The sequence below is a fragment of the Bombus affinis genome, chromosome 8 (genome assembly GCF_024516045.1).
Source record: "Bombus affinis isolate iyBomAffi1 chromosome 8, iyBomAffi1.2, whole genome shotgun sequence".
Lineage (NCBI taxonomy): Eukaryota > Metazoa > Arthropoda > Insecta > Hymenoptera > Apidae > Bombus > Bombus affinis.
In genome coordinates, this window is record NC_066351.1 from 9,168,448 (window position 1) to 9,194,504 (window position 26,057).

Genomic DNA, 26,057 nt, shown 5'->3' on the forward strand with positions numbered 1-26,057 from the left:
TTATTGCACCATAAGCAAGAAATCTAACAGGCGTAGGTTTTAACATCCAGCAAGTAAGCTTTTTACAAGGACGGACCATTTAACCGAGATCGCAAAGAGTTCCGCTCAAGTATGAAAACACGAAAGAGACTTGGCCTTGTAATTTATATACTGCTCAGAATTGAAAAGATTCACGCGCGCTTACATCGCGCCGACGAATATAAGGCTAGCTTTATGCCGAACTACGTAAGACGCGACACGTGGCTGAAATACGAAGTCGTAGACATGATTTAGCATAAACGCGAAAATTTGAGAGTACACGGAGAAATAAATCCTCTTTCTTATGATATTAACCCTGAATATGAAGTGCGTATTGCAGGAACATTTACAAAGAGGAGAGAACGTTTTACTGCGATGGAATTAAAATATTATGTGTCATTATAATACATTGCTGGCACAGACAAATTTGTTTAACTACGATTACTCTTTGTATCCTCTAATTATTATATGCTTTCCGACCACTGCATCCCTTTATTATATGTTATCTCGTATTCATTTGATCACTAATGCAATTCAAATTCAACTACTTTTGGTAATCAAACATGCAAATAAGCCAATAATTGACAATGGTATGTTACCATTCCTGCGTTACAACAATACGTGACTATTCCTATAGTGTACATTGTCTGTATATGTCTCAATTAACCAAATAATTTATGCTTTCAAAACCGTTTTTATTGCTATTAATATAAATATGACTCCCAATTTAATTTTCTATTTTCCATTTTAATCTTTTTAAGAAAGTAACATTTCTTGAAGCTGAAACTTCCTTTTGCTAAAATGGATATCGACGCTAAACCAAGCGATGTTAAAATGCCCAAAATCTTATTTCCAAATAAGCTGCTAAATGAAATTAAAGGAAACACGATTAGACTTCTTCTAACCCACGAATATAGCATTCGATATAATACACAAGAAACAGTGGCTGTGTATAAATATTTATTTGAGCAAATTACTTTAATAAATGTCTCTCATTTCCCAACAAAGGCTACACGCCGCAAAACAGAGCGCGCGTATTTACATCTCGCACCTCTGATGATGCTTAAGCAAATTCCACTTAAAGACTTACACAGAGCGGATAAAGAGGCGAACAAAAAGAGAACGTATCGTTGATTGCGCAAAGGGTTAAGATTATGTTCAAAGAACGGTGGAGCTGAGAGGGAAGAAAGAGAGGGAGAGAAAAGCTAAAAGAACGGAAGCTTTTGTTCTGTGTTTCGAGTTATTCCCAGAGGACAGATTAACCCATGATGTCTTTCACCCTTCTGGGAAGGTGGGCGGTAAAGAAAGGAAATAACAAGTATAGAAGGTGAGTGGCACAAGGTAGAAAACTTGCCGTTGTATGCTGTCTAGTTTACAATACAGGATTAAGCCAGAGACCGTGCTCCCCTGCTTCACTGCTTCTGTGAGCAAAACTTAAAGCTCTTGATAAGCTCTCCCGTTCTCTTTTTCGCTCTTCAACTACGCAAATCCCCCACTTTCTCAGGTACTTCCACCACGCTTCTCTTTACCTGTCTATACCGCTATACCGCTCGAATAAAAATACTTTGCTCCAACGAAACGAAACATTTGTACAACCGTTACGTTCAGGGCACAACGGACGATTGAAAGAAACGAAGAATATAAGCACAATTGCCGGAAACGGAACTGGTGATGGGGCGAAGCTTGAATCCATGCGCCGTTCTTATTTTAATTTCTATCCTTTCTCAAGCAGGAAACAATCTATGTTAGATTGTACAAGAGGGAGAGAGAGAGAGAGAGAGAGAGAGACGAAAATAAGAGAAATTTTCAAACGTTTGTTTGTAATAGAACAATTCTCATTGTTCAAAGTGTATTTGCGATATCTTGGAGAACATTACCTGTATAATTTATGCGATGTATTTTTGCGATTTTTTTCTTTCTCCTAAACGATGTGAAGCATTTCATTGAAAACGCTGACATTTTTTCATATAGATTTGAAAATTTATTCTATTTTCTACGCAATGCATGCAGATTTTTGCAGAACCTATTTTTAAAGAGATATTATTATTCGTAAAATCATGTTGATATTATTGAAATAATTCGATGTGTGAACCATATCGTCCATTGTAAGGGAAAAGTAATCGGACCAGGCCCCAAGACATGCCGTGACGTCGGGAGACTTCGGAAATATGATTTCATATATGGAATTACCGTTGTGTCTCGGGGAGGAAAATAAGATCAGGCTAAGTCAAGCACATTGTCCTGCGCTGCTGGTGATACCTAAGGGTTGGTTTCCAGTCACATGTCCAAAAGAAATAGTAGCTATAGGCTACATGGGATAGATATAATGTTATGGTACGTTGACCACCACGGTCCATGTAGTTCCTGGGTCGGTGATGCCACGCTACGCTGGATTTACTTCACGTCCTCTCACTCCCTCTACTCTTTTTTCACCCTCGTTTTTACTTCCACCCGACGTAGCTACGTACATCATTCCCTTTTGCATTCTTCATTCCGGCCAATGTTGTAAAAACGCTGCTCCGGCGCTACGGTGTAATCCAATTAGCCTGTTTCTTCTTCGCCGACAAATTAAGCGTAGTGCCTCGCTGAATAAATGTCTTCGTGGCTCCCATTCGAATATCGTTTCTTTAAACGCGATTATGTTGTCTAATTGCAAAATTTATGCCAAGGTTGATAGAGTAATTTGGTCTAAAGTTTGTTGAACTTGTTAGCCTATAGGAACAGTGTACGTACGTTTGTTTGATTTATCTTTGGAACAGTGCGGTGTGAAAGTGCAAAAGGAAGTGTCTCATTAGTTATTATACGTGGCGATTTATCAAATGCAAAATATATAAAACTGTCGCGAAACTGATTAACGATTCGTAATTTTTCATAACTTTCTTCAGTCATCCGTTCTAATCACGCAAATGTGCTTACATTTTCTAACGAGTGTTACGGTCTTATTTGCCCAATCCATTTATCTTCTTCGTTCATTCAACACACTCGCTAACATATCGAAATATCCAGCATCACAAATACTAGCTCATATTTTTAAAATTACACGAAACACTTTATTCCTAAACAAACACGTGCAGATGTACCAGCAAAAGATTCCGTGCATTCGAATACTGCATAAATCAGTTACGTTGTACAAATAGAGCGATGATCTTCCAATACCCGCTATCTACCGCAACAATCTCCTTACGCTTTTACATTTTCGTATCCGCGAAGAGACCCTATTTTCCATGTCCACGAATCAGAATTTATCGCGAAAACGGTTCTCGAAATTCCCTGGCATCGACTCCCGACACACGCTGTTACCCGCGGCTGCATTATTTAAATCTGTGCAGTATCGATTTACACGTCTCATACGTAAACGTCGATCTAATTTCCATTCGGTAACAGTGGCGGCGCGAAATAAAGGTTATCCCAGTCGCGGAGCACGTCCCACCGGTGAACGCCATGTTCCTTATTCCGCTTGGCGACCGACGACACGTCGCGTTTTCATTCTTCGGCAAGCGAACTGTTATTGCAAATAGGCGAAATCGTCGTAGAAATCCGCTGCTATGGAGATATCATGCGGCTTGCGATATCGGGTCTGCGCGACGCGGAGAATAATTTTCCCATAGGAACCCGCCATGGACAGTATCGCGACATTCGAATCTGGGAAACCATCGACTCCTTTTCAGGGACGACCGTTTAAGTCTGATGTCACGTGCGAGAATTCTTTACCCGAATCACTGGATTCCGGTATAGGTACTCCACGCCACCATGTGCAACTATTCGGTGTTCTGGTTTCAGCGTAAGTTCATTTCGTGAAGCATAATCAGTCAATATCAGCGCTGTCGTGTATTAGAAGTTCGTATCGGATGAAAAGACTATTGTTGGTAAGTACAGAGGATGGGGCAGTGATCGTAGAACAAGCGGGAAGCGGGTGATTTTATGAGAAAAAATAGAAAGAAAGAAATTTGGCATAATATTGTTTCATCTGTGGCTCCGTTTTTCGAGAAAATCGAGATTTGACAAGTATAATTTAAATTTGGCTAATTCCGGACTGCACCGGAGTAAATAATCGACAGAGGTTTAAACTGCACGAAGTAAATAAAAAAATAATGAAAATAAGTAAAAAATGCAAAATAAAACTGTTTCATAAGATATTTCATTTTCAAAAGAAACAAACTTGAAAATGTAGTATCGTGCGCGTTAAATAGATAACTATAATAGTTTTGCAATGACTCTCATACATTCACTAGGCAAAAGAATGTACACTGAAAATATAATTATAAAAAGTACTTGTCTGATTATCCTTTTCTATGATTATATAGGTATTTAGACATTTTTATTATAGTATCATAATGTCATCAAGTCGATGTTATTAATCTAAACAAAGTTAATTTAATGTTACAATATAAACTTCGATCGAAACATCTGAACTGAAACGTATTTGTCCCGTTTGTCCGCAAAATTAACGCCACACGGACACTTTCGTCCTGATGAAATATACCGTTACACGAAACTCGACTTGTAACCAATTATCTGGTCTTGCAGTTAACTAAATTGTATTTAATAATATCTAAAATATTACTCGTTTTCTATATTTTTATCCTTTGTGAGACTTACATTTTTTTCCATTAAAAGAGCAAATAAAAAGTTAAACAGAAGTAAGAGGATAAATACGGCAAAGTATTGTCAAATAAAATTTGAAAGTAAAATGCAATAAAATGCGAATATATACGTGCCGTGCACCCTAATACCATGGACATTCCGTGCTTTGATGTTTTTTTATATCGTTCATATTTTATCAGATAATCGCGCGCAATTTATTCGGAAAAATATTTCTCTGTCACGATATTCATCAATCCGTAAATAAAACAAACGCACCGTTATGCGTCGCGTCGTTTGCCCCGTAAATAAACAAAAATCTTTTATTTTCCGCAAAATCTGCCAAAACGTTTCGCATCTTTACAAAAACAAAAATCCAGTTGCCACAACCATGAAGCAAGAGTAACAAAACCGTTTCATTCATCATTCCCTAACACGTCACATTGTGTTATACACCAGCAGCTCTCCTACATACCTACCACTATACTTTTCTAAAAATCGAATGTAAACGAACACGATCGAGCCAACATCCGTGCAACACAACGGGAACAACAGCGATCGAATTCACCCCAGTCGCTAGTCCGCTAGTGTTTTCCACATACCATCGTCCCAAGCCCCATAAAATAGCCGAATTCATAGAGAAAATACAACCTGACGCTACAACGGCATGATATTCCGAGGTTTTGAGCGGACCACAGCGCTCTTTGTATACTCTTTATACACTTACAGGTGGCGTCGAGATACTATGTTACCGATTGACCGATTTCCCGTGGCGTTAAACACCTGCGTGTGCATACATGTGGAAGCATGGTAACGTGTCGCGTGTCGACACGAGGACAACTAGCCGATACGCAGCGTCCCTGATACTGGTGATGGCGATGCCGGTGGCGGAGCCGGTACTAGTGGTGGTGGAAGGCAACATGCCAAACTGTCAGACAGCTAGCGATGTGCAGCTCGGCTACACGTGTTCACAGGCCCAACTGTAAGCATCCGTATGCCAATACGACGCGGCTCCGACTCACCCTTCGCCCTTTCGCCGCCCAAACGCTTTATACTACGGCTATTTGATAACCCTTTAACGTCACTGTGACCTACTATGCTGCGTTTGCATGCACGCACAGTAGTTCCGGCCACCCACCGCCCGGTCTTAATCACTTTCAATCTCGCTTCTTCGTTTCGTCGTCGGTAGTAGGCAGTGCGAGGCACCGAGACGATTCCGTGGCTACTTTGGTTTATAGTGACGGATAGTTGCCTCGAAATGGCCTATTTCATTGGAATTGTGTTTCTTAGCGTGAAATATTCTGTTTATACGAAATTCTTGAATATACGTTTCCTAGAATTATGATGGATGTTATTTTTTAAATATTGCTGCCATTTGTCGCAGATACTTTACAGATAATATTCTCTGTTATTATGTGTACGATCTTCGTCAAGTTTTGGAAACTATAAATGGAAATTTTGTTTGCTACCTTTATCGAAACGTTGTAACAAAATATGGTAATAGAAATGTATTTTTCTTAAAATTCCTCCGTTTATTGAAGACCATTTCTTTCGTAGTACACAATATAAATTTTTATGTTGACTAAATTCAGATTGTCAGAATCTCGACTGACGCATCAGCACGATTTTCAATCGGTCGCGCTGTACGAACCGTAAAAACGTGGAAGCTTTACAATCCTATAAGTAACGTTCAATTACAGATCCCAGGACATCGGAAGCTACTAAAAGAAGTCTAAAGCAAAAAGCACAAACGAGAGGACGAGAAACAAAAACGAATCGTAAAACGACGGGAGGGATCGAAAAAGATGTAAACAGCGTGAAACCGCGACACTCTCGAGAAACTATGGAAATTCGAAGGTCGTAAGGAGTCAGCAACAGCGAAAGGTAAGTAAGGTTGAAACGTGGCGAAACGCGAGAGCTACTCGATATCGGTAGGGGCGGACATAGTTATTGCTATGCATATGGTACGTCGAACAATAAAACGGAATAGCAGCGGCGCAATAGGTTCGGTAGGTTGGGACGGGATTTTAGAGTCGGTTTTAATCGGACTATCGAGACTGTGGATCGTGGAACCGGTGAACATGGCGGGGCGAATTGTACCGAACCGAGCACCATTCTTTCTCTTTCCTCGTTTTCCCGTTCTTCTCGCCCGTTCGCGAATTTCTAAGCGACGTACTTTACAATTTCCCTTTTAGTCCCGTTTCTGTATCCTCTCGCCTGATGTATCGACCAACCGATAGAGGGTTCATCGATGAGGGAGAAACACAAGTTCCGATCCGGTCAGACGACTTGTGTGTATCTCTCTGAACGTGCACAGCTGGGCTAGGTGTCGTTCGGGCTCGCGTGGATAGGTAAGAAAGAAGGAGCAAAAGAGAGATTTAAAAGCGAGGCTAAAGGGTGCAGGAGGGTAGCGGATACTGGGTTAGCACCGGATTGTATCTACTCGAGCACGAAACGGTTTACATTTACTAAAAGTTTCCAATTGCATGGAGCACACCGGATATCCACTCTACTTTCCTCCTTCGGAGATGTCATTTTACTGGCGGCGATGGCCGGAGAGATGCAAGCGGCGACTACGGAGCCTTTCCTCTATCCCTTCCTCTCTCTCTCTCTCTCTCTCTCTCTCTCTCTCTCTCTCTGTCTCTGTCTTTTAGCGGCGAACGACTTCAAAGTCGTAGCGGGGAATCGTTTCGCAAATCCTTGGAGGAGGCGTATCGGGCCTTTTCGTACACCGGCACCTCGATTTCACTTCGTGCACTACCCCACCACTCGACTTTGTCTCTCTTTCTGGCTCTCGTTATCTATAATGGGTTTTCGCCGTTCCTTAGCGAACTGCAGAAATCCCGTCTACCGTGTAAACCCGTTCGTCCTTCGGTATTATGGTCTTACAATTATGCAGCGGATTTCACGACACTGTGTCTACGCTGTCCGTTACCGTTCTTTTCTTTGCACGGAGCAACATTACGCTTCGATAGAAAGAAGGTCCATCATTGCCACTTAGGGGTTATTTATATATTAGGTTGAAGTATTGATTGAGATTCTTAAAGAAAAAAAAAAAAAGATTTGCGGTTGTAAGTGGTGCGGGTTCTAAGTCTAGCGAGTTCGAAGTCTGCAATGACTAAATTTGACGTTATTTGATATACTGTGGCGAAGCTTGTGAAAAGTGAAACCTCTTCTTCTTACATTATTGCGTTTAATCAATATTCTGCTACGATTTTCATTAACGAATCACTGAATTGAGATAACTTCTCGTGATCGCTTTGTTACGTGTCAAAGAAGGTACTGATGATTTCACACAAACTATTCTTATATTCTATAATTTTTCTGCGAGGAAGATCTTCTAGATTTCCATTAAAATATCAAGGAATTATCTTAGATAACGTACGAACTTCTTCTACCTTGATCACGGTCTAATTAAACATTCCGATTTTGCTTCGTTATCGTATGTTAATATATTGTACCATGATATACGTTAATATATTTCATATTCTAACTCGAAATTACCATTTCGCGTTGCTTTGACAAACTTTGTCTAACGATCCGCGTAACCGGATATCTCTCCGCAGCCTTGCCAGAATCGCTTTAAAATTACATTGGTACATTCACGGCCAATGTAAACTCCCAGTTCAACGTTATTCCAGCGAGCGAATAAATGCAAAACGGTTTCCCAACCGTGGAGGGCCAGATTTCCTCGGAGAAATAATCGTTGACGAAGGTCGACGACGACGACGACACCCATGGATTGGATCGAGGGTCGGCCAGTGGAAACGGAACGTTAGGGTCCGGGAAAAGCCAGGCGAAAAAGGAAGGACGGTAGCAGGCGAGACGTTCGATGTAGGAGTGAGACAGGGCTGGTTACAAAGTTGCGAATTAAAAATACAAAGAAGAACGAGATAGGCGGCGAACGGGGGTTGAAAAAGGTGGTGAAGGTTGGTCGAGGAAGGGTAAATTTGAGACAAAGGGTGGCACGGGAACAATGCCTTGTAATCTCGAGCCCTTAGAATAGCCCTGCGTTGCTCCGTTCGGCTCAAGCACGCCTTTCCCCCTGCGACCTACAGCGTATCGAAAGCACTGATTTTCGACCGCTTAATACAGGGCCAAGCGGTTAGTTTTCAATCGACGATCTGTTAAAATTATCCGAGTACAATGACAAGGTTGAACGAATTAACTTTGCAAGATCCTGCGAGAAGAAGTTCCGTTTTCGTGAACGATAACCGTCCAAAAAGTAACGAGAAGATAACGGATGTAGAGCTGTTGGGAGGGTGATACGATGGCGAAGGGGAATGGACGAGCTTCGGCTCGTAAAAACATGAGAAGATCTCGTGGCTGTGATCGTTCTTCCATCCTGGAAGAAATGTATGAAAAGCTGGCGAGAAAATAAGAAGCTCGCGCGGAATTAATGTCGCGTTTTATGACCGGCCGAGTGAAAACGATACGATGAGGCGAGCCACTCGAAGCCCATTGAATATGAACGACGCGGAATATTCTGGACTCGATGAAAGCATTTAGTGGACCTGAAAGGTACGGTAATGTGAGTTAAGATAACGATTATTCATTGAAATGAGTTTGAATTAGTTGTTTCCTTTGATGTAAAATACTTTAATGTACGATATGTTTAATTGGCTATATACATGTTTAAATAAGGAATGTTTGTATGTATAAAAAGATGTGAAAGCTTCTATTTTAAATTCCAGCTCATTAAATTAATCGAATTCCGGTGTCATATCATCAAGCTTAAATTTAGTTCCACGAATTATTTTCATCCTCAAGTCACGGTATATCACAAAGTTCGCACAATTCGGAGAAACGTGTTAATTGCGAGGATTTTTCTCTTAGCGTGTGCAACAGATATTAGAACAGTTGGCAACAGCTTCCTATTCACTCAGGCGATGTGGAATAGCGTTTCAAAAGTTCTTCGCGGCAACTTCCGCGGATAGGTACCTAGAAGACGGAAGCGAGTTAATAAAAGAAGAAGAATAACAGGATAATTTACATTGTCAAATTTTCATTGTGCGCCCTCTTGTCTGAATTATCCAGCCGTCTTTCTTCGCTTCGCTCAACTACTCCTTGCCGAGTCGCTACCCTTTCCCTAACCGAATCCTCGTCCCGCCGCGCCATGTTACATCCCCTTGGCAGTCTATCCACAAAGAAAAACTTTTGCGGATTACCATCTCGTCGTGGTTCTTGTTAATATTTATTAGATGCCCAGCGTTGGAAGGCAATGAGGATCGGCAGGATTGCCTCGTGTTAGGGGCAACGTAAAACTTTCGCACTCCAACTCGCCGCATTTTCGATGAAAGTGATTACGGTGGAAAATAAAAAAAAGAAAAAAAAGGAAAAGGAAAGGAGAGAAAAAAGGAAGAAGGAGAAACTACATCAGTGTTTCGCGTTGCAACGATCTATGAATATCCAGCTATTTAAGCTCGCTGGTAGACGAACCTTTTCAAAAATTCATTTCAACGAGCTAAATTAATCTCATAAAGTCGTTCCTTCTTTTTTTTTTTTTTTCTTTCGTTCCTTTCTTTTAGTTTGTACTTCCATTTCCAGCGCCTCTGAATGTTAATTACGCGAGTATTCTGGGGGTTATGCCTACAATACGATAATTTATAACCCGCGGATAATCAAGAGAAATGATTTAACGGCTGTTGTGTTAATTAGATTTCTTGATAAACGCAACCTAACGTTAATTAGTGGAAAGTTATCGTATGATTATTTCGACGAGAAAGGACTCAGGGGTTTAAGGGCGAATATGAGAACTATGAACGATGAGTTTATACTGGTGATTGCTATTTATGTCAGTTATTGCGTATACATTTTTGTGTAGTGTTTTTGAATTAATTGATATCACGCCGCGCATTCTTTTGCATGTTTTTTTAATCGAGCTGCATACAGTTGTTCTGCTGCTTCGGCAATCGTACGTTAATAAGTATTTTATGCATATCGCGCAACAATTACGCTTCAAATTACAACATTCATTAAGCTCCATATATATTCATAAACATCGTTGTGGTATTCATATGTATATTACTTTTTATATTGTGCGTGCGTGTAAAATCATTTCCCTTTAATGACGCGGCTATTATACGTCTGCTTTAGCATCTATTTTTTGTATTCTGTAAAATGCACATTTTTTAAAACATAACGCGTAGTATACTTTTCGCTTACAGCAATTAACAATACTTTCGACCTTACATAACATTCCTTACAAACCTTCCGTACAAACTGTACCTAATCGTACATTCAGCATTGTATACATATTGTCATCCTTTTTTATTCTATTATTCTATTCTAATCTAATATTACTCTCCGACCAACAATAAATAAAAAATAAAACAACAGAACACTATAATAATATTTGCCGATTATCGTCTTGAAAGATTGAGATAAGCCTTTGAGAAAATGGCGACTCCTTCCCCAGCAACAACACTCGCAGCAAACTGTATGTAAATTTCTTGCAACATACTATTTCCCCTCCCGTGCAAACACGCCAATTCACGTCCCTAAGACTTCGAACTTCTTAACGTTCTAATCACACGGCTGGTAATTGCCGTGTCCCGGCATTGCACGCGCCAGGCACCATTCAAACGGCAGGCATTAGAACGTGGCTGTCGAGTATCACCGTAGAGGAGGGTGGCGCGTAGATGAGCGCTTCGTCGGCGCCGATCTACCGCAATCCTATTCTGGTATAGCACAGCGGGATGTCCACGGTGGTCGTCGCCTCGGTTTGCATTTCACAGCAGATATACGGTTATCTTGTACACGTCCGTGACAAAGCCCGTACGTTTCGGTTAAGCGCTATCTCGACCCCTCGTCCTGCGCAACATCCCTCCCTCATCTGCCGCCGTATTAATTACGGTACTCATTAAGATATCCGGTAATTCGCGGCGAGGCCGAACGCGTCTCCAGCCACGACGCCGGCGAGTATCGGCAGTGAGTTGCGCATGACGAACGAATCTCCACGGTTTCATCTCCGAAATAGAGGATGTAGAAACCAGCTCTTCCGTTTGGCAAAAACGTGATTTTCGTTAATTAATTGATAGATCGTCGGGCTTGATAGGGCGCAATTGTACGTTCTGTGTTTCGTGACCGTAACACTCGTAACAGCGTTTGACGCCGATTTCGAGGAAAATGGAAAATCAAGAGCGGCGTACGCCGCGGTGTATGAATGCGATGCGCGTAGCGAATTACCGCATGTGATCGTCTCTAGAATAATTAAATCTGATGCGAACGCCTGCGAGACTGTGTCACGTCGACAAGCCAGGTTGGACAGGCTAGAACGTTGGTGTGTCGTGGATACCAAACGAAAGACACCGCTGTTGTTTGGAATTGTCGTTGAGAATCGCTAATTCTATAAGAAGATTCTGGAGTTCCAAGTACATTTTATATGAGCGATTCTTTTTTTTTTTTTTTTGGAACCTGAATACCGACGCTGGCTTGCATTCACAGTGATTGTCTCCTCTTGTTTTCATTGAGCGTAAGAAATATTAGATTCATATGCAAGTTCTGTCGTTTTTTAACAAAATGACGAGTTATTATTATATATAATGACAAATTTGGCTCGAATAATATTTTTTGATTAATGATATCCTTTAATAATTTATTGAATGAAATTCTGTCATAATCGTTGTTCGTTGGGATCGTTGTAGTACTTCAGACGGATAAAATAAAACCATATACACGCATTCCATCTTGTTCAGCGAAATACCAACTTCTCATTAATATAATTACAAGTTATATGAGCGTAATTAAACCAGTAATACACATAAAGTGATACAAATTATAAATTTTACGTACATTTAGCTACAGATAAAAGAAAAGTATTCGACAGTAGAACTGCTTGAGAAGTCAAATTTTCCATAAACACTGTCTCTTTCTTCTTTTATCAATTTAGAGTTGATTAAAAATTCTTCGATATTTGAGGCGTGAGATTCTTTATAAAGCAATAAATCTGAAGTATTAGGGAAAGCAGGCAAATTATAAGCTGAGATGCTTCTACCTCTAATCAGTAGTTAATTTCGGTAGGTGTTCGAAAATACCACGAAACCGCAAATTTCCATTGAATTTTTGCACGTATAACCACGTATTTTTTCGAAATGTGTAACGTGCCTGGTCGATGATGAAGGAACGACACTAATAAGCAACTAACGGTCAATATGGCATACCGTGTTCACGGGGGGGATGATATAATCTCGACGATAACTAGTGACTCGCATGCGAGTCACGAAAGCGTCGCGAACTTGCGGAGCGACATGCCGTAAGGTCTACGGGTATAAAGTGTCTGCTGTCGAGGTCTCGGTACCGACGAATACTTGTCACGATCGGTTGAATGCTCCAACTTTTAAATGCAGCTATAAATAAGTTAAAATTATTCTGCAATGTGAATCGAATAATTATTAAATAATAGAGGCAACGTACTCCAAAGGATGGCGAAATAGTGATAAATATCGAAGGATATATATATATATTGCAAGTAGAATTTTTAAAATCAGAAACAAACATTGTGCAAGAAAGTACTTGGTATTTTCAATTGAACATATGTTGCGGTACAGAAAAGAGATTTGCTTTAAACTCAACATCATGTTCTTATTTAGCGTATACATTTATCATTTTATTTATCTCGCTTTATTTAAGTCGTAGATCTAAATCCATACGAGCTAATATAGTTACTAATGATCCTTTCGCATGGGCACGACCTTAAAATAAATAATAAGCGAATAAACAAAACTACCAATTATTTTTAAACTACATACGTTATTTCGTCAAACTAGGTCATCGCTTAAAAATTCAATTTGAACTTTCACTAAAGAAAATATTCTTTTAACGTAACAACTTCGTTATATCGCAGCAACACGTATACTGTGTAGAAGAATCACACAAGTATTAAATAATATATGATCTCTTAAGTGCTATCGATCACAACTTCCTATGACACTTGCATGAGTGACGGAATTGAAAACACGATAAGATGGAAGGATCCACGCGTATGAGACACATCTACGGTCTAGTCGTTGCGTTGACTCGAAATAATTGATTACTTCCGGGCGGAGCATTTTGGTAATGAAATCGGCGAACCTCGCTCGTTCGCGGCACGAAAGATGGGTGTGTTAACGAGGTTAGAAGGCCAGTTCCGGCCTGTAGTCGGAAGAGAGAAGAACCAGCAACCCCTATCCTCACCAGTTCAAAACCATGGAAAACCATGTTATAACTTCATTGCCCTTTTCGTCAGATCTATTAAACTCAGAAATCTTGCATATTGTTCTTCTTGTTACGCGTCATTCTCCTTTCCTCGAGTTTGGTGTATAATTACTACATTTTATAGTCGTTATTTTAACGGTCGAAAGCAGATTATTACGAATAAATTATTAGTTGATTACTATTAAATACGTTTTCTACTTGAATATATGTCTTCGGTAACTTTCTTCTTGAAAAGATGTAGGGATATTTTGCCATTTAATTTTTGTATTTCCTTTAATTTTGTGAAAGTTAGAAATTTATTCGTACACACAAAGGTATATCAGAGATAATAAACTTATTCGATTAGTCGATTGATTATTGTTGTTGATTAAATGTAGTGAGTTAATGGGGTAACTTTCAACATGTTAAAAAATATCTTTTGAAACTTTCTACTGAATTTGTTATCATTACAATGCGACCTTCTTAATAAAATTTTGCATTTTGTGCTCATGCAAACTTGAAGGTAACTTTAAAATATCACGCAATTACACGCCAATGAAAAATTATCAAGAAATAGGAAACATTAAAACATAATGAATTGTGGAAATGCTTGTGTATTTTATTAGAAAAGAGATTTATTGTTATATTCCTGCTAGAGAAATATCAGAATTACCAGACTGAAAAAGATAAAGCACAAAATAAGCAGATAGCGCTTATAAAAGTTGTTTAATACGATTCAACGTTTTGTATTTCATTCCTTTTTTTTTTCACGTTGTTAAGTATTTTCCGCGTTCGTTGATTTTCTCTTGTTTCCTGAATAACATTTCGTATCGCCATCTTGCTGGGCCATTTTTGTCGCTGACCGTACGAGTTCATTTCAGAATCCTTTACACCTCGCAAAACGGAGAGTGCTTAAATTCATAATAGCCGCAAAATGTGGTGCGAATTTGCGATGTGCTAAAGTTAATTCTTGTCGGTTTTAAAGGGGGATTACACGAGCTGACCACACTCGGACCTTCTTCCGGCCAGCGCGTTAACCCTTTTTCCTCTCTGCATGCTCTCGGCTAGATTCCGCATGTTTAAGACTTAATCTACACGACGCGGCCGTGAAATAACTTCAACTGAATCCCAATAAGCAATGCGTAATGTAGATTTTCACGTGGATGAAATGGTACTACCGGTTATAATGGGATTTCGGAATAAATGCTGTTCATTTCTAAGCTCTTGTTGCTCTTAGAGGTTGCAATTTATCGAAATCAAATGATGTATTTTCCTTTACCAGCCTGGTACCCGTACAATATCGCGAATATTGGATGAAGAATGATTATTTATATTCGCAAACACGTTTCGCCACGAATATTGCTTCCATAATAAATTGTAACGTATTGCCTACGATATATATATTTCGGAAAAATTTTTCAAATTGAAAATAATACGTGCTGTAAGTTTAAATAAAAACGTCAGTCAAATACCGTACTCTATTTTTCTTTTAAATTGCTCACACAAATTTTTATAGAGACATGCTTTCGATATTTTCGTTATAAAATACGATTCGAGAGAATTTTTGATACATGTTTAATATTTACCCTGCTCGATATTTTACATTTAAAATTGACTAACAACTAGCTACGTTTCCAAAAATTTATCAATCATAATAATAATCTGATCGAAATATTTCATAGCGTTTTCTTCTAAACCCTATCAAAGTCTGGTCTCGCCGTGTGATGGTTACTAGGATACGCGACACCCTCTCCACCCCGTTAGCATTTCCCGTTTTACTCTTCTCCAGACCCGTTCCTCCTCGTCATCCGCCACATCGTGCGCTGATGTATGATTTAATGCTGGTTTCGAGAGTAGACCGAGGAGAGCGTAGAGCGAGTAGACTGGCAACGGAGTAAAGGGGGCGGGTGGGAAGCACGGGGTGGTTGGGACGGTATAAGGGTTTGCACGGTGTAGTGTTGCAGTGAGCTCATTAATTTACTAGCAAGCGCCAAAGGGTGGCTTAACAAGGCGCTAGCTTCCATTTTATTAGATAAAATTGAAGACACGTTGCAGAATGTGCTTCTTGAACGTGAAAGACTTACGGATGCTATCGAATTCAAAAATGCTTTTGCTCGGCGCATCTTGTGGCAAAACCGTTGCCGTTTAGGCCACTTAACGGATAATCACCGATTAAAATATGATTAGTCGCGTATTGCGTAAGACGTTGTTTGTCACGCATCAGCCAGCTAGCTTGCTCGTTTCTTAGCTAAAAGATATCCCTGGAATTAACTATTAATAGAGAAGAGTAATTTTAATTATATCAGTTTTAACCGTTGGAAAGGATAAATGCGATATAAGGTATATAGGAACAGTATTTTAAAAATTATTCAGATACTAACAATATATATTCATCGAATAATGTATTAATTTAAATTTTCTAGAATCAGGAAAGCTTCTTATTCAGGATGAAAGATATATGTATCATTGAAGAAATGATTGCAGAGAAATTGTTTGAATTTGTTTGGGTATAGGAAATATTAGTATCCAAAATTTCAGGAGAATGTTAACTAATTACATTTACACCTACAGAAATTTCCTGTACATCTGTATGGATTGAATAACGCGGATTATTTCAATATACTTGTGGCTAACGTACATTTATAAATCACGATGAAAGCGAATAGTAAAATGTCATTTAAATTTTAATGACTTCACGATAACCAGTAAATTCGTACTTACTACCCTTATAATGTATTCAAAACGCAAATTTAATTCGATGGCTCAATAAATAACATGCTTATTATTTCAAGCATTACTTTCATCAACGTTGTAATTACATAAATCGATGTAGATTAAAAAGTCAAGCGGTCGTTAAATTATTAACAATATATAAAACGGGCATCTATATCGCGAGTACATGTACGTAGTAGCAGGGGTTACGGTCGCGAATTTTTGGACGTTTTGACAAAGACGGGCAATCCATTTAAGGAAACATCTACGTGTATTTCAGCTGGATATCTGCGGTCAGTGACGTCTCGCAAAATGGCGGGCAGGCTAAGAGTCGCGAGACTGGGAAAAACAAAAGGACGAAGAAAAATAATTAATGTGGGTGTCTCATGTGCGCTCGCCTGACTCTTCCCTTCGTTCTTCCCTTTCGTCCCTCTTTCTAGAAGAAGGGTGGGACGAGTACCAGATAAAAAGATAACGAGGCACCGCACCGGGAGGCTTCACAGGCCAGACGCGACAAAGGTGCCTAGTAACGTTACGTTTCAAGCTACGTTTCAGCTACCCGTGCATACATTGCCCAACTTGACTGTACAAACACGGTTTCAAAACACGCTTCCTTGGGAATGTAAACTTCTAGATAAAGAACATAATGCCGTGAGTTTTTGTCTCTCCTTTGAACAATGCTCTCTAAGTGTAAATTTAAAACGAATCCCTTAAAAAGCAACGTGTTTAAAAATCTCGCCCACTTTTTCCAGTTCTCCGTGCTACTTTGTAATTCAAATTATAGCTTAAACTCGTATGTTGCACCGTGTTATTAAATATACAGTTATATAAAAAGGCATCGGTTATTTTAGCTGCGTGGGATGTGCGAGTATTTGTTGAAAGAAATAAAAATGTTCTTCCAGTTAGCGTGGATTTACGGATTGTACGAGTAATTAAGTTTTTTTATTGATAAAGATCTATTATTTGTACTCGACAAACACGTTGCAATGCCAACATGCCAGGTAAATATTGCAGATTAACCAATGATGATACAGCCAAGTTTGATGGTATCTTCGTTAAAGAATTAAAAATAGGTTCCCTCATATGCAAAGCGTCACATATAACTCATTATATGACGATCGAAACAATGATTTTAAATGTATAAAGGAAGAATTCTTTTATGAAAATTTATGACAAATATTTTTGATTTGAGGTTTCAAGAAAATCAAGATTGGAAATCTATTACATACGTTTGATTACATTTCTATACCATCTGTGTTTGTATTAACCATTGATTAAGCGCACAGGATAAAATATACTGTACACTTTTCAAATAGTTTAATTAATTCATCTCACAAATTATCAGACTAAATTGAAACGAACGGAGGAATTGGAGGAGATAGTTAAACGTACACGTACCTCATGAATTTTCAAACTAGATTTTCTCGTAAACGAAGCTACAGGCTGAAACATTTTATTCTGTATTTTCGAGATATTACATCTTCGTGATAATAAAACAAATTGCAGAACCTTTCACGTTTTCTCCGAATTAATTTTCAACTTCGTATGCTCAAACACCATCCGCGTACCTGTTTATTTCGGTGATATTTTTTTATCACCTCTCACAAATTACCCTTTACACATTATAGTATAGGTTCTACCCAAAAGCAACCCTAGTGGTATTCAAATTTCCCAACGAAATTCAAGTTCAGTTCACCGTAAATTACGAAAATTTACGAAAAAGGCCGTCGTAATTTTCTTCTAAACAGCGAGGCAGATATCAGGCATACTCGTCTAGAGATTTCTTTTCTCGCCTATACAAAAACGTTCCAACGACCCCGTGGTTCGCGATATGAACTTCTACATGCAAATCAGGCGCACCTAAACTGCAGGGAAACACGAGCTTTTCTGCGGCGGTTAATTAACCCGAATGCTACTCGGTAGAACGTGACACGCTTTGGCGCTAGGAGAGAAAGTACAAGGGGTTTGATCCCAGCATCCGGTCGCTCGTCATAGCTGTTGCTCTCCGAGAGGAAATAATAAGACATCCGTATTTATCCGTAGCTCAGAGGGGCTTCGTCAGCCTTCGTCACATTTCCGTGTCTATGGCAATTTCTCGAGAAGCCCTCTATCTTGTCTGACGTCTTCCATCGATTCTCTTCAGCTACCCTTGCATCCTATTTATCACGATGCAACGGGCCAACGTTTCCCATCTATTATCCGTGGATGATAGAACGGATAAATTCTCGATCAAACTTGTAGAAATTGGCAACACTGGAACGCGATATAAAACGCACAACGGATACTTAAACTACTTTCACGCTTGATTAATGACCAGTTCTTTGAATGGGAACAACAAGGGGATGCAACGTAGACACTTTGATTTTTTCATGATTTGATCCGTGTTTGAGTTCGATTTACGTTTTGTTGAATTGATTTCGTAGATGAACTGTTCATATAATTTTAATCGATTCTCGATTCTTTCTTACATAAAATTGTTGAATTATACGTGCAACGTAAAAGGTATACACAGAAAAGGGAATAATTTTGTATAGAATTACTTTATACGAAGATATATGTATATACTTGAGAACGATCAGATGTTATACTTTTTAATCGAATATAATAGTTATGTTATACCAAAACGTAATTCTAATATGCCGAATAGGAAATAACAATTTATATTTATCACTTCCATACTATTAACATTTTTTGCTATTATAAATATTTTTATAAATACGGAATTATAATGCTTTATATACTGGCATCCACTATATCGAAATTGAAATGAACAGAAACTACTTAACAACACTTCAATGGCATTTCAGTAACGCGCCAAACATATTATGCCCTGTCAATGAACAAGCAACGTTTCAATTATAAATACGAAAGATATGTTGCGATTTAAAGTACAAAAAGATTCCGTTGTCCGCAATAAACAAACGAACCCTTTGGTAAAACACACGATCGGTACGTACGGCGGCATCGTAGAAGTGGCGAAAAATATAAAACGACGCAGTGGAGAGCGGCATCGTGTTTTCGGGCAATTAAACATTTCCATTTTCAATTTCTCGTTGGCGCAGAGCGTCGGGGCGCGGTCGGCGGTCAGCCTGTGGCTGACGATCGTTGATTCGTTTATCGCCGATCTCTCTGTTCTTCCAACCTGATATCCCACCCCCTCTCCTTCTCGCTCTATCTCACCCCTACCTCTGTTCGTGTCGCTCTCTTTCCCGCGTTTCCCGCCCTCTCACCCAGCCCTCTTTCTGTTCGGTCTCTTTGTTGCTTCAATTTTTTTCGTGGTTTTCCATTTCGAGCAGCCTCGCTTCACCCCGGTTCATCGACAATCCCGCCATTCGAATCACCCTCGAGAATCGAACGGATACCAAGCAATTATTTAACGCTGCGTACTGTGGCTTCGGTTTGTCTCGTTGAAATACGCCAGAATCCCGCCTATCGGACCGCCTCTTGTACGAGGTGACAGTTTCATCGATTATCCTATTATCATTGAACGCTGAAAGCCAACTGTGCACTGACGAAATAAATTCGGATCTCGGCTAACTATTATCTGGTTATTGCAGGTTACCTGCTGAAACGGCGCCTGAAAAAGTGTGATTTCGAATAGGTCGCCAACGATCCTGACACCCAGCGAAGCTCTGTCAGGGCCAGTGAAAACTTTACGCGTAAACATGCATTCCTCTAGGTTCTTGTATATACGCGGTGTTCGCCCGCGCTTCTTCCTCTGTTAAGCGAATTACGTTCCATCCCGTGGCATAAAATTCCACCTAACGGCAGCCATTAATTGGTTTACATACAGAAAATTTTGCAAGACCCAGCTTCCACTTCCCCGAGTAACTCCATATTGAGCGTGGACGTATCCAATTAAATGAAACTTGCCTGGCAGCTTGTTCGTTATAATTAATAATTAAAGTGACGAAGGTAAACAATTACAGATGATACGCGTACACGACCGGCAATTAATTAGAAGCTGCCGCGTGAATACCTATTACAACGTGTGATTATCTTAAAGCTCGGAATACAAATCAGTTTCCAATTACGGCCGTTCGACGGAATTCCCATGGCATTCGTTCGTCACGCAGCCAGCTGCTGCTCCGACTGTTACTACGATTCAATGGCGAGCGACTCGATGAATTTTTTAATGAACGCATCCCGAAGTCTCTTCAGAGGTTCATGATTTATTTGAGTTTACCGTTTGCACGGGTAGTTTACCGGCGTGCAACGAGCTATTTGAACCAGGCCAGCTACTAGCAGAGCGCGGCTGGTATTGTGTTAAGACCATCTTGGGAGCAAGCAGGTGCTTGTCCACAGTCTCTGTCCCATAGGAGATATCAGGTCCTCGCAAACTAGGAAATATATCTCGTAGACAAAGGTTAGCCGTGTCGTGGAAAACTCGTAAACACTTGAATTGTGTCGAAGAAAATACGATCGTTTTGATTACTCGTGCGCTTGGTAATTCTTTATTTCCGGCTCTATTCCAGCCTAACACATTTTTGAACGTTTCATGTAGTTTGCGTGCAACCATCGCCTACGCGGAACTGTCACGAATGATTAAAATACTTCTGGGTGCGTTTCTTTATCGTCAACGTTTTTTTTTTCTTTTTTCTTCTCCTCTACCTTCCTAGTTTCCCCGTTCTTTTTTCTTTTATTCGCGTGCGTGTGAATTAATTAACGCCAAGAGAATTCGCGAGTTGCACAGATTAAGTTTGATCGAAGGAACTCATATGTTAGTTTATCGCGGCTCTGGAATATTTATGAAGGGATTGTGCAGAGTAATATTTGCTAAGCGCTGTGCAAACATAATTCTGCCAACTTCGGGCGAACGTGTCCTAATTAAACGCCCGGGAGAAGTTTTAAATATTTTCAAACATGCGCAATCCCCGTTCAACTTTCACTGTCCTGTATTTGATGACATCGTAATTTAAGCATCTAAAGGGTACAGATGACGAAGATCAATGAGATTTTACGATCTCTCTCTCTCTCTCTCTCTCTTATTGTATCTCTCGTGTTGTTGAAAGGTTTCAATTAAAGTAAAATTATCAGTAACCATTGGAAAATTTTACTGTCATACAGATTCAATTTACTTACATACCTTGTCATACAAACACGTCATGCAAAAAATGTCAAGGTGCCAATCGTTTGCATTCGATGTTCCTTTCGATCGAATTGTATTGAGATGACTTTTTATGCAAACATATAAAACGTTAATTTTATGACTATTTATTCCCGTAATAAAAAATTTCAAGCACATAATAAGTGGTTTGATCTAATTCGAAGATACCAAGCAGATCAAGCGAAGATGTAACGGATATCCGTTAAACGCTCCTCGTTTCATAGTTCGTATATCCCTGCTTGTGTTTACAATAATAACGCGTCTCTGGTTCCAGCCAAATGTTCCATATACATATACATATAAGCAACAATCGAAAGCAATTACAGCAGCCCGGACATCGTCGCTGTTATGCGAGATGTTCGTCGTACTCCATTACATTGATTAGTAACGAGAGCCACGTAACCTTCTTGATTACCAGTGATCATTGATCTACCAATTTCGATGTAACCGATATGTCAAGAATTTCGTATCCAATCAACATATAGGATCAAGGATGTAATTCTCTTTCGATCGTGTATGTACTACCGTATATTCATACTAATACTGTAGTCATATAAATCAGAAATAGTAGATGCATATATTTACTACATATTATTTAACAAACGTTTAACAATATTTGACGTTTTAATTATTTTTCGTTAGATCCTTTTTCCCTGACAGGCAGTTAAAAATCAGTTAAAATAAAATATATCGTTTAACATATACCCTTTACTTGTAACTTCAAACGTTTTTATCTCTCGCAATTAATGCTTTCTATGCGTGACATCCTTTATCCAACATTCAGTTTCTCTCATTTCTCTCTTCCATCCCGATTCTCGTTTCATCAATCAATTTCCACCGCGACAACGATTCATCGAGAGAAGAAAGGATGAGTTACAACGGCGACTCTGTGTCCGCAGTTATTTCAAACTTCAATGTCTTTCCTCGTTCGTTCTTAAATAATTCAGCTTGTGCATGTGTCAATTTTCATAAAGACAAATGTATATTATAAACGTACTGTAATACGCGTGATAGATTTTGAACAAGGTAATTCGCGCATTGTCATTCTGACATTCTACACGTAAGCAATCCGAACTCAGATAATCCAAGTTGCTGTACAGGTGAATATTTTATTCGCGCCAAACGGACCGCGAAGAGAATGTTCACATTGAGAACAGACTAAGGAGAGAAAGGTGAAATACGGATAATCGCGAAAGAAGCGGCAAAACGTAGAGAGCACTGGAATCTCTGGACGTTAAACCGGCATCGCGTTGCCCGCGGGATTAAAATCCTCAGTAAGGAAATACATACAGCTACTGCGAAAGCTCTCATTTGCAATCTACTAGCCGTGTCTTCGGTGTCTCACTATGGTCGTTTTTCCTCGTAAGGCAACAGAGGGAAAATGGGAAAACAGAATCACGTGACGCTCAACATTTCTGAATATTTGTAACGTTCAGTGATTGATGTAAAAATTTACAGGTGTAAATGTTAAATTCTCATATACTTTCTAATCAAATTTTTTTTATTAAAACTATCTATAACTTTCTGAAGTCAACTATAAGTATCACTCTAGACGAAACTTCAACAGTGTCATTAGAAAAAAGAAGATTACTTAATCTAATGGAACGTTAGACATCCTTAATGAATTATTAATATTTTTTGAAAGAGAATATAATAATTAAAATTAGTTAGAATCAATAACCATTCTTCAATAATTCTACGTCTCGTTAATTCTTCATCGGTAAATCCTCTATTCCAATAATCTTCCATTTTAATACGTGTACTCATTAAGCTTTCAGTCTACACAATCATCTCTATATATAACTATCATTAAAGACGAAAATAACACGGTAACGAACGCCTAACGAGAATACCACTACGAAACACAAACAGCAAATTAAACTCCATATTACGGAGATAACGGAAAATTTGCAGCTAGACCTAAATCGGCGAGCTATTAATGGCTTGCGATAGCCGAATTTGATGACCTGGCAATAATACGGTTAATTATTGACCGATAACTACGATAAACTTTGATAGCCATCGTGATTATAGCGCGCTCGTAGAAACTCGCTCACCCGTTTAATAAAACCCATAACCGTGCTCGTCTCTAGTCGCGGTGCATCTTCTCGATTCGTCTCGATCAAGGAGAGAAAAGAACTAAATAACGATCTCGTCGATAAACGACGTGTCTAAAGATCAAAGAGGAAGGCAGCAGCCGAGGGAGGCAAGCGTCATGATTCAAAATCCAGAAAAGCGATCGACACGCACGAGTACCTGCTGCACGATCCTTATTTTCCTTCTTGCTGTATCCCCGTATTTTCTCTTGTCCGTTCACGTCTCACCTGAGATCCAGCTGCCCGTGAAACGGGGTTTCAGAGCACAGGCAACGCCTTTGAACGAGGGCCTGCATGTTGTTGCAGAGAGATCGTGCATCGTTCGACGAAGAGAAGGTGGAAGTAAAGAAGGTGAAGGAGGAGGAGGAGGAGGAGGTCGAAGAAGAGGGTCGGAGGTTAGCAAGGTGTAGGAGGAGGTTGAGAAGGTGATGGCGAAGGAGGTAGAAATGGAGGTGGCGGTGGTGGAGGGTTGAACGGTTAGGGGGTGGGGGGTTAACGACCCCGATAGTCGCGATAGGACGTGCGTGAGCCCTCGCACGACTGATTACGAGTGAGCGACCCTTTGACGATCACGATCGACCAACTTGATGCACGAGAAAGAGAGACCAATGGATACCAGCGACTGGATAGAAGGAGAGAAGAGACACCGCTGCACATGTGATCGATCCGAGCGTGAGCGTCGAAGAGAGCATCGCCTTAGGGGCTCTCCAGAGTGAAGGGGTTAGTTACACTGATGCGGTGTACGCGGCTACTATCGTGTATCAGCGTAGATAAATCACCGGATGTACTTCGAGGCGCACACGTTGGGGAAGACGTCGCATTAACGTTTTTGCCGCGACGCGACCAACAGTTCCATCGGACGCGGTTCGATCGCGGCCATCAACGTTCGGTGCACGCGGGATTTTCAGATCGGATCGCCGGATTATGCCGGGGTCCCGTTTTCCAAAACGGAAAACTCGTTCGCACGAAACAACGTTACGCTAGCCTAGAAATAAACGTTATTCGTTCTATTCTAGATACCGACGTAATTTTTGTTTTACTATGGTCATTGTTTGGCGTCTATTTAATATTCGTCGTTGAAGCGATTGTTTAAATATATTTTGGAATTATATTGGTTACGGGGATGTGTTTCATAATTTTCTGTATTTCTTTATAGAGGCGATAGAGTAAAAAAGTTATATAATTAACAGATCTGACAAATCTAATTCTTATAATATTTTTCATTTCTTATAATACATACACTTTTTAAGGAGATGAAATTTGTAAGTAATTGTTGCAACTATTTCAATTATTCATGTTCCCGTAGAAGTTTGCTTATATACGGCGTAAGTGTAATTGCATTATTGAAAAGGAAAAGTTGGGTGAAACTCATCGTATTCTTCACCAAAGGTTCTTTTTCATATACCCTAATGACTGCACAGATTAATTTAATGATGTTATATGATTTATCTTGTTATGATTTATCTTGTTATCCTTGTTATCCTATATTATCAGTTTAATCCCACTAATTGTAGAGTCGATAATATGTTTTGAATATATGTAATAAGTGTATACTAAAAATACACTTTATTTATTTATTTTCATTTATAATTTAATGGATTGCTCAATGAAGTAATTACGATTACTTAAAAAACATTTTCCATAACAAATCTTACTATTCAAAAGGAGGCTACAAATAGTAATTCAATTATTTTATTTTGAAGATATAATAATTACCGTATCGATTGAACTTTTAATTATTGGTAGATCAACCTTTCCAACTTCTTTAGTATTCTTAATAGACGGAAATTCGCGAAGATACGAGCAATATTTATGACAGTACACTAGAGATCGTTCCCTTTTTGTTAAAATTCCGAAGCATTATTCTGTTTAATACGTGTATTTCAGCCATGTCATTATAAAGGTATATAAATGCAAAAGCAAATGCAACGGAAACACAGTTATTTTAAATACACGCTATATTAAACTTTAATAGAATTCCCGATAAATAAATTTCAGCGTATAATTCAACGACCAGGCAACCGTACTTTCATTCAGCTATAAATTGGAAAAAAAAGAAAAAACACAGCACACCTTGGCTTTATTTCAATTACTGTTTCATTTCCAGTCGATCATGAGCCTATTCAACTGTCCCTTGCATACAACATTTTTTCGCCGAAGATAAAAATCTCTTTCAAAGCAATGGAATACGCAGTTATATATTATAACTGTGCAACGAAGAAAACGTGTAAGACCGATATTAAACGATAAAAAAGGTAAAGAGGTAGCAGCGGTGGGCGATTTAATCCCGGCTCCGTTCTTGAAATTCCAAAATCCCGTGGCGTACGTAAGTGGAACAGGAAACGGTATAGTCCGCGGTAACCGGACCT

At 39.4% G+C, this 26,057-nt stretch overlaps 1 protein-coding gene and 1 long non-coding RNA gene across 10 annotated transcripts in view; one reads left to right on the plus strand and one right to left on the minus strand.

The window, feature by feature from the left end:
- Positions 1-26,057, minus strand: part of LOC126919557 (nucleolysin TIAR-like) — a 583,207-nt gene that overhangs the window by 541,287 nt on the left and 15,863 nt on the right. The window lies entirely within an intron of this gene.
- On the plus strand, positions 4,930-25,294 carry LOC126919579 (uncharacterized). 3 transcript variants are annotated; one of them, XR_007711712.1, is made up of 3 exons: positions 4,930-5,581; positions 6,300-6,483; positions 23,995-25,294. It is a non-coding gene; the product is annotated as an uncharacterized LOC126919579 (long non-coding RNA). The 3 variants fall into 3 exon arrangements; XR_007711713.1 differs by lacking the exon at positions 23,995-25,294 and adding an exon at positions 8,241-10,008; XR_007711714.1 differs by lacking the exon at positions 23,995-25,294 and adding an exon at positions 6,795-6,875.